The 15315-nt window shown below is 38.8% G+C and overlaps 1 non-coding gene across 1 annotated transcript; it reads right to left on the reverse strand.

Moving 5' to 3' along the window:
- Nucleotides 1-1252: 1252 nt before the first annotated feature.
- On the reverse strand, nt 1253-1359 carry LOC112753647 (small nucleolar RNA R71). The gene has a single exon (XR_003178022.1). It is a non-coding gene; the product is annotated as a small nucleolar RNA R71 (small nucleolar RNA).
- Between the last annotated feature and the right edge of the window lie 13956 nt (nt 1360-15315).

Genomic DNA, 15315 nt, shown 5'->3' on the forward strand with positions numbered 1-15315 from the left:
TGCCAAGAAGAATGATTGCATTGATTGCAGAAGAGTTAAAAATGAATTTGATCTGGAGAATTGTACATCTCCTGAACCCAATGAATTCCCCTATCTCTGATCTACCCATTCTATTTACTTTCTGCTCTTTAATTTCATGCTAATTCCCCATTCCCATTTACTTTCCTGCAATTTAAGCTTCTGCACTTTAATTTCCTGCAATTTAATTTTCTGTTCCTTTAATTTCTTGCAATTTAAGTTTTTCGCCAAATTTACATTCTGCAATTCTCAATCTGATTTTGATTTCGCTCAACTAGCATAATTCTCCAATTAAAATTGCTCAATCTACCAATCCCTGTGGGATTCGACCTCACTCTACAGTGAGTTTTACTTGTCGACAATCCGGTGCACTTGCTGGAAGGAATTTGTTGAGAAGCAATTTCCGCGTATCAAGTTTATGGCGCCATTGCCGGGGATTGGTTTTGTATTGACAATTACTAAATTGAAGGATAACTAGATTGAGCACTTTTCTTTTCTTTTGTTACTTGAATTCCAATTTCTTCTGTTACATTTAATTTCTGCAAATTTAAGTTGTTTCTCTTCAATTCTACCAACCATTTGATAAATTGCTCTAACCAAGCTAATTATACTCTATTTTAGTGGATATTGCAATTGCTATTTTTTGTAATTGTTCATTGTATGATAGGTAGGAGAAAGGAAATTTTAACCTCATTTGATAGTGAACCGGAAAAAACCTTCCTGAGATTAAGGAGGGAAGCAAGAGGAAAGAGGGTTATTGGTATAGAAGAAGAGGAGGAATACTTTGATATAACCATGGAGGATGATATGGAAAACGATCATGAAGGAGAGGTGAATAACCATGCCAGAAGAGGTGGAGCTAACCCTGCTGGGCAAGAGAGGAGAGTTCTGGAATCATACATCAATCCTAATCTAGGAAATTATGGTAGTAGCATTCAAAGGCCAACTATCCATGCTAACAATTTCGAATTAAAGCCTCAGCTCATAACTCTTGTCCATAACAACTGTTCTTTTGGAGGATCCTGATGAGCATCTCACTAAATTCCAAAGGATATGTGATACAGTTAAATCTAATGGTGTTCATCATGACACCTATAGATTGCTACTATTTCCATTTTCTTTAAGGGACAAAGCATCAAAATGGCTAGAATCATTCTCCAAGGAAAGCTTGACAACCTGGGAAGATGTAATGAGCAGATTCTTGACAAGGTTCTACCCTCTACAAAGAGTAAACAGGCTAAGAACTGAAGTGCAGACATTCAGACAGCAGGATGGTAAAACTCTTTATGAAGCTTGGGAGAGATTCAAGGATTTGACAAAGAAATGCCCCCTTCATATGTTTAATGAATGGGTGCAAATTCACATCTTCTATGAAGGACTGAATTGTGAGTCAAGGAAGGCTATAGATCACTCATCTGGAGGTTTCCTAAACAAGAAGAAGACCATTGAAGAGGCCATTGATGTTATAGAGACAGTGGTTGACAATGAGTACTTTTATGCCTCAGATAGGAGCAACAACAGGGGAGTCTTAGAATTGACCCATATGGATGCAATCCTAGCCCAGAACAAGATGATCACCAAGCAACTGGCTGAATTGACCAAGCAAATGGAGAAGAATCAGGCTACAGCTATCCACACTCAATCATTACCCCAAGAGGAATTGGAGACAGAAGAAGGAGCTAACTAGGAGGAAGCTAATTACCTTGGAAACTCATCTAGGCAAACTAAAGATCCATACTCTAAAACATATAATTCTAGTTGGAGAAACCACCCAAACTTTGGGTGGGAGAACCAACAAAACCAAGGCCAAGACCACAGACCAAACAATCCAACCCAGTACAACAACTCCACTCACCGAAATTCCAACCAAAAACCATACCAGACCACACAAAACACTTGTTCACATCCACCATACCAAAGTCATAACAACCACTCTCAACACCCTAATTCCAACCAATCAGCACCACATGATGAGGATAGAATGGCCAGAATGGAAACTATGCTTGCAAACTTTGGCAAGGAATTTGAGGACATAAGAAATTCAAGGAAGAAGTGAGAGGGAGTATAAAAAGCCGAGGAGAGGTTACTAAGAATCTGGAATCTCAAGTAGGACAACTCTCACTGCAGATTCTGAAATCCACTGATAGTTTTTCAAGTGACACTAAGAAGAATCCAAGAGGGAAAATGAAGAAGGTGAGATGGGAAGAGTGTAAGGAAGTGACTCTTGCAAATAAAAAAATCCTGGAAGAAGACACTAGCAAGCTAACCGAGCACAGCCAGGGAAGTTCTCAGACCAACTTGGAGGAAAAGGAACAAGGAACTAGATCTATGCAAAGAAAGGGATTAACAAGGGAGGAAATGCCGGAGCCTTACTTGCTAAGGGCACCATTTCCTTAGAGGCTAAGAGGAGGTGATAAAGAAATGTCATATTCAATATTTCTAGATATGTTTGCATCTCTCAGTGTCAACATTCCCTACCTCGAAGTCCTCAAACAGATGCCTACTTGTATCAAGTGGATGAAGGAGCTACTAGCCAGAAAGAGCAACCTGAAAGGTGGCCAAACAGTAGTGATGAACAAGGAATGCAGTGCTCTCATTCAGAAGGACGTACTCTTAAAGAAAAAAGATCCAGGGAGCTTTTATATTCCCTGTACCATAGGAGAAACAAAAATTGACAGAGAATTTTGTGATCTAGGAGCTAGTATAAATGTGATGCCTCTATCTCTTATGAAAAGTAGTGATGAACAAGGAATGCAGTGCTCTCATTCAGAAGGACGTACTCCTGAAGAAAAAAGATCCAGGGAGCTTTTATATTCCCTGTACCATAGGAGAAACAAAAATTGACAGAGGATTTTGTGATCTAGGAGCTAGCATAAATGTGATGCCTCTATCTCTTATGAAGAAGTTGCAAATCAATGAGCTGAGATCCACTGATATAATCATACAATTGGCGAATAAAACTCAGAAGCAAGCTGAAGGAATAGTAGAAAATGTGTTGGTAAAAGTGGGAAACTACTTCCTCCCCACAGACTTTGTTGTTCTGAACATGGAGGAAAGTTACCTCCATCCAATTATTCTGGGGAGACCATTTCTAGCTACTGGTCGAGCACTCATTGATGTAGAACAAGGAGAGTTGATACTGAGAATACATGATAAGCAGCTCACTTTCTAGGCCTTTAAGCCCGTACATGAATCTGAGCAAGAGAGCAAGAAATCAAAGGAAGAATCCAGTGAGATCTCTCTAAAAGAAAATAGCAATGAACCACCAGGCAAGCATCTGGAGCTCTCTTTGATGGATAAAGAAGGAGCTCAAGAGATGAAGCAACCAATGGAATTGAAGAAAGAACTGAAGCCACACGAATCAAGAAGAGCAGTAAACAAGGATCTTCCTAACACAACAAGAGTCAATAGAGCAATACGGGAAGAAGAGAAAAGAGTTGTGAAGAGACCACCAAGGGGATGGAGAAACAAGAAAGTTCCTACAGAAGGTTTCTCTCCTGGAGACAAGGTGATATCAATCCACCATCCACCAATCCCACCCCACCTTCCTACCATTCCATCTCAGTTACCTCAAGTGTTCACCATCAGAAAGGTCCTTTCACTGGAGCATCTAGAAATCATCAAGGAATCAAGTGGAGAAAACTTTACAGTGAGAGGAGAGGACCTCAAACATTACAATCCACCCTAGCAGTAAACTAACCGTCAAACTAGTGACGATAAAAGAGCGCTTACTGGGAGGCAACCCAACCAAAGATAATTCTCTTTTCATAGCTTGTCAATAAGAGTTAAGTAAATTCTCTGTATTGCAAGGAGCTAAGTTTGGTGTTCCACACCAAAACGATCCAAGGATGAAAGTGTAATTCTAAGTTTGATGTTCCACCAAGGATTTCATTAAAGAATACAATGTAACCCTCAGCATGACTAGTCACTAGCTCTAACCAATCAGAGAAACTACTTAACAATAGTTTAATTTCTAGTTTATACTTAGTTTTTCTAGTTCATAGTTGTTTTCTTAATAAAAGCACATGAGGTTTCTGCATGTATTTAATCTGTTGCATAAGGCAAGAAACTAAGTTTGGTGTTCACACACCAATCTAAGTATAAAAACCTAAAAATATACATGCATGCTAACGGCATCCCAAGTGCTTGGAGAACAAGCAGCTTTTAGTAGCTTTTGCAGGAATTCAATCAACCCTTGGAAGAACTATGCATTATCATCAAAGGACAAAAAGAAGAACACTAAAGCCATAGATGGTGATAGCAAAGAGGAAGTAACTAGAAGATACCACCAAGAGGTTGTATTGTTACTTAATTCCATCCGCTTTAAAATGCTCTAAATTGGAAGTCTGAATGTTCCATGTTAATAGTCAATTTTGGCTTTAGTCATCTTGCATTCAGCATGATTTAAGTTTGCAATAAGTGTGCTAGCCTAAGTGTGTGTGTGCTTTCACTTTCACTTGATTAAATGCTTGTCTTGTCTCCTGAGTCTTTTTAATTTCAATAAAAAAAATGTTTGAACCAGAGGTAGAATAGTTCCTTTTTAGCAAGAATTGAAATAACAGTAAGTGGTGGTATATATGTTTGATTGTGTAGTAGCTCACTTATAATAAATAAAAGGATAGATTGTTCTCTTTCTAAGTGAAAACTAGCATACTGTCTATGAATATTAGTAAATAAAAGTCCTTGGTTGAAAAGGGAAACAAACAAAAAGAAAGAAAAAAAAAAGAAAAGCCAAAAGTTGCAGCAAAACAAAAGAAAGCAATGAATAAGGCTAGACACCAATAGCTTGGACCTTAGGACATATGCCTGGTGTCTGTGTACTAGGATCTGCTTGGATGATTAGGTTCTATGGAGTGCTTGAACACTTGGTAACTTGGGTTAACTAACCCGGGATTATCAACCGAAAGTCCATTATTAAGAGCAACCTAGTTACAAGACATTTAGTAACCCAAAGAGGTGCTGGGTATCAATGTTTTAAGAAGAATTATGAGCCAAGTGTTTGTAGTGAAAAATGTGTTAAGTACAAATAAGCTAAGAAACTACTACAACACATGACACTGAGCTAAAGTCTACAGGAAAAGAAAATGAAGAAAAGAAACTACCAAGGATGAGTAAATAATAAGAGGTCATAGCAGTATGTTAATTGATGCTTGAAGGAGACATTCTATGATTAAAGATCAACAAGAGTTGAGCTGTTGCATTTTCTGCATAAAACCCCATTTACTAATAATAATGACTTGCTGATATGAACATACAATTCTGTTTCATTATTTCTTCTTAATAAATTCAGTACTAAGGACAAGCAAGATTTAAGTTTGGTGTTGTGATGCCAGGACATCTTAGGCTAGTTTCACTAGCCTTTTTCTTTGTTTTTAATAGGTTTTATGCACTTTCTTGAGTTATAATTAAGAAAATTGGGTAGAAATTCATATATGCCTAGATTCATTCAATCATGATTAATTTGATGCAATTTCATGAGAATTTTGTTATAATTATTTGTGTGCCAAGAATGATGAGAATTCTCATGACTTTAGCAAGGCTTTGATGCATATGTTGGTTGATGACAGGTGAAAGAAAGCATGGAGGAAGGTGGAAGATGGAGCGTGAAAAGATGGAGAAGAAGCAACGTTGGTGGCCAAGTTGGACCACCAACGTTGCCTCAAACGTTGGAAGAGAAACAGAGCACTTCTCTGTAAACACTGCTGATGCTCATGTTTGAGGTAGCGTAAGACATCCAACATTACACCCAACGTGGTGAAGAAAAATTCAATTCTGGAGCTAAGTGAATTTTGAGTGACGCGCACGCGTCTATGATACGTACACCTGAAAAAGCAAAATTTGATATCTGCGCGCAAGCGTGCGTCACGCGCACGCGTGGAATGGCAAAAATTGACCATCCACGCGTACGCGTGGGTCACGCGTACGTGTCAAAATCGAACGTTGGAGGCCCAACGTTACCTCAAACGCTAGCCTCCAACGTCCGTGATGCTCAGCCCAAAATTCAGATTTGAAAATTTTGAATCGACGCGTACGCGTTAATGACGTGTACGCGTAGATGGAGAAAAAGGCAATGCACGCATAAGCGTGGTGTACGCGTACGCGTCAAAATGCAAAATCTCAGATTTCACGCTTAAGCGTGAAGCACGCGTATGCGTAGATGGAAAAAAGGGCTATGCACGCATAAGCGTGGAGTACGCGCACGTGTGAAGATGCCAATGTTGGAGGGAACATTGGAGGTCTAACGCTGAGGCCAACGTCCCCTGCTTTGTTTTAAAACTGCAAAATGAAAATCTTACATCCACGCACACGCGTGAAGCACGCGTACGCGTGGATGAGCATTTTTTGACCTTTTGCGCGGAAGCGCAAGGCACGCGTACGTTGGGGTTAGCTGAACGTTGGCCCTCCAACGTTGAGTCAAATACCAATGACAGCAAGCTTCTGGTCTTTCTGGTTTTGTTCTAAATGGCGTTTGAGTCAACGTTGGCCATCAAACGTTAACTCAAACGTGAAGCATCAGGATTCCAAATTTAACACAGATCTCTTCTTCAATACCAAGGGAAACCAATTGGAGCCATTTTCAACCTAATTTTATCAAGGCCAAAAGTCCAATTCAGAGCTTGAGGATCAATGGAAGAAAGTGTATAAATAGCTTAGAATTTAAGTTAGGAGAGACTTTTGATTTTTTTTTTTAGCTTTTACTTTACTGGCCATTTTTACATTGTATTTTTCATTCTTTGTTTTGTGAATTTTGAGAATGTATCTTTCCATTCCAATTTTCATTTTGAGAGTTATGAACAACTAAACCCCCTTCATTGGGTTAGGGAGCTCTGTGTAATTCAATGGATCAATATTAGTTTTCATTCATCTTCTTCTTTCTTTTCTCTTGATTTTACTAGAAAGCTTTCGTTCTTCATCCAATTGGATAGTTATCTTGGGAAAGAAGCTACTCATAATTAGATCTTCCCGGAACCTTGGAAGAGGAATGAGGAGATCATGCTAGAATTGCTTTCTCACATTGGATTAGATTGGCGTTTGGATGGATATAGTGACATGTAATCCTACCAACACTTTGATCTATGAATTTGTGTGGTATAATCAGTGACCAAACTTCATCTCTTTCCATGAGCACTTAAATCAAAGTATTGGGCAATTGTTCTTGCTTAGAGAGATTGGTGAGCCAAAGAATTGGGATCCAATCACTTAAGATTGCCAAGGAGATCAACGAATGCATTGATTGCGGAAGAGTTGAGAATGAATTTGATCTGAAGAATTGTACATCTCCTGAACCCAATGAATTTTCCATCTCTGATCTACCCATTCTATTTACTTTCTGCTCTTTAATTTCATGCTAATTCCCCATTCCCATTTACTTTCCTACAATTTAAGCTTCTGCACTTTAATTCCCTGCAATTTAATTTTCTGTTCCTTTAATTTCTTGCAATTTAAGTTTCCTGCCAAATTTACATTCTGCAATTCTCAATCTGATTTTGATTTCGCTAAACTAGCATAATTCTCCAATTAAAATTGCTCAATCTACCAATCCCTGTGGGATTCGACCTCACTCTACAATGAGTTTAACTTGACGACAATCCGATGCACTTGCCGAAAGAAATTTTTTGAGAGGCAATTTCCGCGTATCAGCGCACAACCTAGTGTGCGTACACACAAGAGCCACAAAATCGTGTGTGCGTATGCACAACGACCTATGCGTACGCACAAGAAGAAAATCAGCATGTGTGCGCGGACGCACACACCTGTGCATCTGCACACGTCCCAGTGCGTGACTCATTTATTGCAAATCGCTGGGGGCAATTTCTGGGCATCCGGGGCCCAATTTTGGGGCTTTCTGAAGCTGATTAAGTGCTATTTAAAGGAAGGCCTTACTCCATGTGAAGGAGGGAGAAATTAGGGTTAGATTAGCATTATGTAGGTTGTTCTCTAGAGAGAGAAGCTCCCCCCTCTCTCTAGAATTAGGGTTCTTTAGTTTAATTTCTTGTAATTTCTACTTTTAATTCTTGTTTCTATTTATTTTTCCTTGTCATTTATTGTTATTGCTTCTTGTTCTTCTTCATTTCTCTTGTTATTTACTTTATTTTATCAATTTATGTTTAATGACACTCTTGTTACATTTTACTTTCAATTAATGCAAATTTATGTTTCCATGTCAATTATTACTTTCTTTAGTTGTTATTGCTATTTTCTTGCTTTGGTAGTTTTAGAATATTATTTTATTACATTTTAATATTATTTTATTTTCATGCACACCAAGTGTTTGATAAAATGCTTGGCTTAGTTTTTACATAGTTTTTCTACACACTTGGCTTGGAATTGTTGACTTTGGTGATCCTTGAGTCATTGATGTCCATTCTTGTTTGATATATTAGAGTAGTTAGTTGATTTGGTCTCGCTTGACTCTATGTGACCCCTTAGTGTTGACATAGGACTTAGGGATTAAAATTAACTATGCCTATTTGACTTATCTTCGATGTAAGGTTGACTAAGTAGGATTAACTCTTCATAATCATCATATGTTTGTGGTCAATGGCTAGGATAGGTAGCCTTAGCCTTCAATTACTTGCCAAGAGGTTTCTTGCATTTTAAGTTTCCTTTACTTGCATTTAATTGCTTTGACTTTTATTGCATTGACTTTTATTTGCTTTGATGTTTAATTTCTTTTGAAATTGGATGTTTGGGTGGAATTGAGTTGTGGATGTCCATTCCGCATTGTGTGAGAATGGTTAATTGATTTGGTTTCCATTGACGCTAGTCTTTCACTAAGTAATTAGTGAGTTGACTAGGACTTATGGATTGAGATCAATTACACCTTTTGACTAATTCTCAAGGAGGATTGACTAGTTTGTATTGCTTCCACACAATTGCCATGTTTGTGGTCCACAACTAGGATAGGAAGCCTAGATTACCCAATTCTTGCCAAGAGTTGCCATTTACATTCCTTGCATGTTCATTTACTTTCTTGCTATTTACATTTCTTGCTCTCTTGCTTTCATTCCCAATTCTCCATGCTCTCTCTCATAGCCAATAATCGTACACTTCATTGCAACTCCTAGGGAAGACGACACGGGAGCTAAATACTCTCGGTTATTTCGTATTAACTTTATTATTTGATTGATGGTCAATTTGTTGGGTTAGGACTATACTCACAACACCAATTCCATTTTGATAATCAAATTTCTAACCTATGCAAATTTCTCAACATCATGTTCTACCAAAAATTTCATTAAGAACACATTTCAACCCTCTGCATAAAGGGTCATTGGCTCCAAACAATCAGGAAACTACTTAACCATCGTTTGCTTTCTAGTTTATAGTTTGTTTTCCTTAATAAAAGCACAAAATTTCATGTATATGATTAATCTGATGCGCAACAGACAGTGACAAGGAACTAAGTTTGGTGTTCACAGCCCAAAATAAGTTCAAAAGCATAAAACCAATCGTGCATGCTAACCATCTTTCAAGTGCTTGGGGAACAAGCAACTTCCAATAACTTTGCAGGAATTCAACCAATCTCTTGAAAAAAGTATACACCATCATCCAAGGACACGAAGAAGAAGACAAAACTATGGATGATGAGGACAAAGGGAGAGCTGGAAGACACCACCAAGAGGTTGTATTATTACTTAATTTTCTCTGATTTGAAATGCTTTAGTTGGAAGTCTAAATGCACCCCTGCTGATTAGTTTAAGTTGTCTACATTCTGTTAGTTTCTTGTCCTTTTATTCTTCAAATTAAGTGATCTAGCTGGAATGTCTGCTTTATTTACATCTACTTGAATTTATGTCTTGTTTCCCTCTGCATAAATAAAAGAAAATATTGAAACAGAAAGTAAAATTGTCCAATTTGATAGGAATGTGAATAAAGTTTAGTGGTGGTATGTGTTAGATTGTTTAAACAAGTTCACTAATAAAAGGATAAGGTTAGAATGTTCCTTTATAGTATAAACTTGGCTACTGTCTATGTAATCTTAGTAAATAAAGACCCTTGAAAAAAAAAAGAAAGAGTAAGAAGGAAAGGAAGAAAAGCCAAGAATTGGCAACAAAAATGAAAGAAACAAATAAATAAAGCTAGACACCAATGGCTTGTATCTTAAGACATATGCCTGTGGTGCTTTTGTACTGGAAGATGCTTGGATGATTAGGTTCTAAGGAGTATTTTAAAACTTGGTAACTTGGCTTAACTAAGCCGGGATTATTAACTGAAAATCCACTATTAAGAGCAACCTAGCTACAAAGCATTTAGTAACCCAAAGAGGTGCTGGGCACCAATGCTCTTAAGAAGAATTGTGAGCTAAGTGTTTGTGGTGAATATGTGTTGACTGAAAAAACAAGCTAAAAAGCTGCTGCAACACATGACACTAAGCTGCAATTGAGGAATAAGTTTCTCAGCAAAAGAAAAACAAAAAAAAAAAATCAAACATCAAGGATCAATGAATAAAGGTTTCATAGCAGCACCTTGGTTAGCACTTAAAGGATATCTCAAACCTGAAATCTAATAAAAGTAGAGCTTCAATTACAGTCTGCATGAAACCCCATGAACCTAGGCTGAATGCTTTCAAATAAGGACAAATATGCTTTTCTGTTTTCTTTCATTTTTCCTATGTTCTACTTCTTGCTTGGGGACAAGCAAGATTTCAGTAAGTGTTTTCATTAGGTTTCATGCATTTCTTAGGCAATAAGTAAGTGTTTGAGTGGGAATTTCATGATTGTCTTGACTCAATCAAACATTGTTAATTTTGTGCAATATCATGAGATTTATGCAAGAATTATGTGATTATTATGAATGATGCAAAACCTTATGATTTTGGCAAGGCTTTGATTGCATGTTTGATTGATGACAGATGAAAAGATGCAAAGGAGAAGAAGGAAAAAGAAGCAGGGCAGAAGAACGTAGCGTTCATTTGGAGAATGCTACATTCCCCTGCAACTTGGACATTGGTACCACGCTCTATTTCAAAGAACGCTACGCTCTCTAGCGACGCGCACGCGCACAGGACGCTTACGCGTAGGGGAAGCATTTTGGAAGATCCACGCGTACGCGTGCATGACGCGTACGCGTGGGAGTGATCAACGCTCGTTACAAAGAGAGTGCTACATTCTTGTTCAAGGAGCGCCTACGACAATTTCAAATCTGGAACTCAACTTTGGCCATCGACGCGTACACGTAAGGGACGCGTACGCGTGGGTGCAGAATCTGTGAAGATGCACGCATATGCGTGGATGGCGCGGAAGCAGGGAGTTGCTATTTTGACACCCACGCGCACACGCAAAGGACGCGCACGCGTGGGGAGCGCTCATGGCGTGAACGTAGCGCTCGTTTAAAGAACGCTACCAAGGGACGCGCACGCATGGCAGAGGCTGAAGAGAGTAACGACGCGCACGCATATGTTACGCGTATGCGTCGCTAGTGCAAAAACATAAGGGACGCGTGGGCGTGCTGCACGTGTACGCGTGATGAGTACTCAGCGAAGAAAGGATGCATACAGGCAGGAGACGCGTACGCATCGGTGAATGAACATTCCGCTCCCTTTGAGAACGCTATGTTTGCCTGATGCTGCATGGAAGTACCAATACAGACCTTTCCTGACCCAATTCAACAAAGGCCAAAAAGGCCACTCCAAGTACTTGATGACTGAATTAGAAAGTGTATAAATAGAGGAGAATTTGATTTCATTGAAAGGTTGGCTAGTGAGGGGTTAGCTCCCAGATTGGAAACTCTGCACTTATTTTTCTTTTGCATTTTCTTTCTGTTCTTCATTTTCTGCACTTCTGCACTTTTCCTTTTTCTGTTTTGAACTAGAGCAATGATGAACTAACCCCAATTTCATTAGGGGGAGGAGCTCTATTGTAATTCAAATGAATCAATGAAATTCTTCTTCTTCTCAATTCAATTGTGTAGCTATTGGGTATCTTCTGTTGTGACTGTGAATTATTCACTCTGGAAGAGGGTTTAATTCAATTGAATGTGGGTGTGAGCCTCAGAAGGGGAATCACCTTCATTAGAATTGGAGCTCTATCCTTCACTACTCTCTTGATCAACACTATTCGGGAGGAATTGTGATCTTGAGAGTTAGTGTGGCTTATGGATGAGAGAATGTGCTCTAACTCTTCTCATGACAATTAGATCAAGGAATTGTCAAGATTGATTGTGATTAGAGAGATTGGATTGCCAAGGAATTAGGATCCAATCAATTTCAATCCGTCATAGATCTACTCAAATGATTGAGAAAGGAATTGAGACCCATGTGATTCATGAAGGATTATGATATCTCCAATCCCTGATGAATCACTTTCTTTGAATTTCTTCAACTTAGAGCTCTCTGCTTTCACTGCAATTTACATTGTTCATTTCTGTTTTGATTCCCTGCACCCAATTCCCTTTATAATTAATGCAATTTAAGTTTCCTTTCCATTTAAGTTTCTGCACTTTTAATTTCCTGCACTTTAAGATTCAGTTATTTACCTTTCTTGCAATTTAAGATTCAGTCCTTTTAATTCCTTGCACTTTAAGTTTCAGTTGATTGAGCCTCTTGCCATTTACTTTTCAAGTTCTTTACATTCTGCACTTTAGAATTCTTGCAATTTATTTTCTATCAATTCAATTTCACTCAATTCATCAATATTAGCTTAACTAAATTCATCACCATACTAAAGTTGCTTGATCCATCAATCCCTGTGGGATCGACCTCACTTTTGTGAGTTTTACTACTTGATGCGACCCGGTACACTTGCCGGTGAATTTGTGTGGAATCGATTTTCCCCCATCACTGGCATTTTCTTAGTTAGCTTCCTCTAAATCAGTGCATTATACTTCTTGGTCGAGACCACAGTTTCATCTCCCATCAAGGCCTTCTTCTCAAATAGTAGGCTTTTCATGAAAGCCATATAGGGAGGCATCTTCTCCAACACCTCAGCAAAAGGAATATTGATTTGCAACTTTTTGAAGATTTTCAAGAACTGAGCGAACTGTTCATCCTTGGCCTCCTCTTGAAGCTTCTGAAAGTGTGGTATTTCAGGTTCCTGTGCCACTAATGGGGCATGAAACAATGTGCTTCCAACCTCTTCTTAAGCCTTTTCTTCCTTCAATTCCTCAGCAGCATGCACTCCTTAGGCTCGGCCTCCTTGGCCATGGCAAGGGCCTTACACTCTTCTCTTGGATTTACCTCTGTGTTACTAGAAAGAGTGTTAGGAGGTCTCTCAGGTATCCTCTTGCTCAACTGATCTACTTGTACTTTCAAGTTTCAAATCGAAGCTCTTGTCTCTTGCATAAAGTTGTGAGTAGTCTTGGAAAGTTCAGCAACTATTGTGGCTAAGTTAAGAGTGTCTTGGCTCTGAGAGTGTCTTTGTTGCTGTTGAGAGGGCTGAAACTACCAGTTGTTAAACTTCTTCTGATTAGAGCCACCCTAGTTGTTGTTAAAATTTTGTTGGGACTTTTGTGGTTGCTCCCTCCACCCAAAATTAGGGTGATTTCTCCTTCCCTGATTGAAAGAATTTGAATGTAGATCATTGTTGGGATTTCTAGAGGAGTTGCCCATGTAATTTACGTGCTCAGTGATGGGTTGAGCATAGCCATAAGCGTCCCTTTGGTTGTAGCTTCCAGTCATGTCTGGGATGCATCTTGAGTATTGACAGTTGAGACTTGCATTCTACTCAAGTGTTAAGAGATCATATTAATTTGTAGGGACATGATCTTGTTCTGAGCTAGGATGACATCCAGTATGTCCACCTTCATGACTCCCTTCTTCTGAGTAGTCCGAGAGTTCACAGGGTTCCTCTCAGAAGTGTATAGATATTGGTTGTTGGCAACCATCTCGATAAGCTCATTTTCCTCTTCGGACGTCTTCTTCGTGTGCAAGGAACCACCTGCAGAATTGTCCACTGACATGTTGGCCATCTCAGAGAGGCCATCATGAAAGATCTGCAACTTGCTCTATTCCAAAAACATGTGAGGAGGGCACCTCTTGATCATTAGCTTGTATCTTTCCCAAGCCTCATAGAGGGACACTCCTTCCTTCTGTCTTAAGGTCTGGACATCCACCCTAAGTTTAGTCAGCTTCTGAGGTAGAAAAAATTTGGTCAGAAATCTTTTTACCACCTTGTCCCACATGTCCAAGCTTTCCTTAGGTTGAGAATCAACCTACTGCTTCACTATTTTCCTCACAGCAAATGGGAAGAGCATGAGCTTGTAGACCTCAAAATTCACTCCATTCATCTTTACAGTGTTATAGATATGCAGAAATTTGGAGATGAATAGATTTGGATCCTCCTGCGGGAGTCCATAAAATGGCAATTCTGCTGCACTAGAGTGATCATCTATGGCTTAAGCTCAAAATTATTGGCACTAATGGCAGGTACATCTATACTGCGCCCATAGAGGTCAGGTGTGGGTGCAGTGCATGAGCCAAGTATTCTCGTTGCATGCTCATTAGCAATCGGGTTCCCACCATTAGCATCCATAGCTTCCTTTTCAAAAGTTTCCTTGAGGTTCTCTCCAGCTTTGTAAGCTTTAGCTTGTTGCAAACGCCGCCTCAAGGTCCTCTCAGGTTCAGAATCAAACTCAAGAAGGGGTTCTTTATCCCTTTTTCTTCTCATAAACAAATAAGAGACAAAGAAAAGTGAGAGTCTATATGTCAAAGTATAGAGAGCTCCTAGTGAGATATCCTAAAAAGGAATAAAAGAAAACAAGGCAAGCAACGAAACATGGAAATTCGAAAATAAGAATGATAAAGTGACCTAAAAATTTTTGAAAACTAAAAAGAGAAAGAGGCTAAAATTTTCAAAAATAAAAAGAGGAAAACACTAAAGGGACACCAAACTTAAAATCAGAAATTAAGGAAAAATAAACAAAATTAAAAATCAAAAATTAAAAGAAAAAGTAAAAAAACAAAACTAGGAAAAATACCTAACCTAAGCAACTAGGAAACTAGTCGTTGTTAATCACAAACGATCCCCGGTAACGGTGCCAAAAACTTGGTGTGGGATTTAGAATTCCCACAGCTTAACCGGCAAGTGCACCGGGTCATCCCAGTAATACCTCAAGTAAGTGAGGGTCGATCCCACGAGGATTGTCGGACTGAGTAACAATGGTTATTCAATTGGCTTAGTTAGGCAAACAGAAAAAGGTTGTTGATGGTTGAAAATGCATAAAACAATAAACAAGAAAATAGAGAAAGCAATTAAAGGGTTTGGTGTAAAACAGTGAGAGAAAACAGTTAAGGCTTTGGAGATGTTTACTTTTTCAAATTAAAAGTTCTTACCAACTATTTTAACAATGCATGATTCA

The sequence above is a fragment of the Arachis hypogaea genome, chromosome 15 (assembly GCF_003086295.3).
Source record: "Arachis hypogaea cultivar Tifrunner chromosome 15, arahy.Tifrunner.gnm2.J5K5, whole genome shotgun sequence".
Taxonomy (NCBI): domain Eukaryota; kingdom Viridiplantae; phylum Streptophyta; class Magnoliopsida; order Fabales; family Fabaceae; genus Arachis; species Arachis hypogaea.